Source organism: Dasypus novemcinctus, chromosome 1 (genome assembly GCF_030445035.2).
Source record: "Dasypus novemcinctus isolate mDasNov1 chromosome 1, mDasNov1.1.hap2, whole genome shotgun sequence".
Classification (NCBI taxonomy): Eukaryota; Metazoa; Chordata; class Mammalia; order Cingulata; family Dasypodidae; genus Dasypus; species Dasypus novemcinctus.
Window position 1 is genome coordinate 183167545 of NC_080673.1, and position 957 is coordinate 183168501.

The window sequence follows — 957 nt, forward strand, 5'->3', positions numbered from 1 at the left end:
CCACAGAAAGTTGTATTGGACAGCTCTAGAGTCAGTTCACATCACTTCTTACTGCTTAGTACTATGAGTAGATATTGATGGTAATAATAAGTGAAATGTAGACCAAATGTGCACTCAGCATAGAGCAGTATCATAGACTACCTACCAGAACGTGGCTGAGATTTGCTTTTGTTTGGTTTGGTTTCCTGAACTTGAAGTTTCTGGAGGCTGATGTCCAGTTAATTGAGATTTTCCTATAGTTTTTCAATCGATTACAGTCACAATAATTTTGAGCTGCTAATAATGATAGTGTTGGATTCTCCAATTCCAATTCTACCCCGTGCCTTCCTGAGGCATAAATCTGGTAAAATTAACACAAAGGGAGACATTTCTCAGATTTTCTCATTTACTAATATAAGTGCTATACACTGTTAATGAAAGGGCAACATTTCACTAGGCATTTTAACATTAAAAACTATAACAAAAACAGTGCTCGCTTCGGTAGCACATATACTAAAATTGGAATGATACAGAGAAGATTAGCATGGCCCCCTGTGCAAGGATGGCATGCAAATTAGTGAAGCAATTCATATTTTTGTAACATTTCATGTAATCTAAGTATCTTTTAAAAAATAAATTAAAAATATATTTTAAAAAAACAATAACAACAACAAACTCATTGCAGAAATATTGAGTTTGGGAAGGGATTTGAGACTTTGCCACCAGAGCACAGAAGTACTGCAGGTCATTAAATTCTTTCCACTTGAGTTCTAATTGACTTTCTCACTGGCACAAATATCCCCTCATCTCCTCTAACTGTCAAACCAAGGCAGAGCTGTAAAACACTCCAAAGCAAAAATGAGCTGGGCTCTGTATCCTTGATGGTTACCAAAATATGGTAGTTTTTACCAGCCATCATCGGTTTAACACACAGAAAATTCTTTAGGCTGTAAATTTTGTGAGAGAAGGAGTTAAGGA

The 957-nt window shown here is 35.9% G+C and overlaps 1 non-coding gene across 1 annotated transcript; it reads left to right on the forward strand.

The window, feature by feature from the left end:
• The first annotated feature begins 468 nt into the window (after positions 1-468).
• Positions 469-576, forward strand: LOC111764935 (U6 spliceosomal RNA). The gene has a single exon (XR_002797411.1). It is a non-coding gene; the product is annotated as a U6 spliceosomal RNA (small nuclear RNA).
• The last annotated feature ends 381 nt before the right edge of the window (positions 577-957 follow it).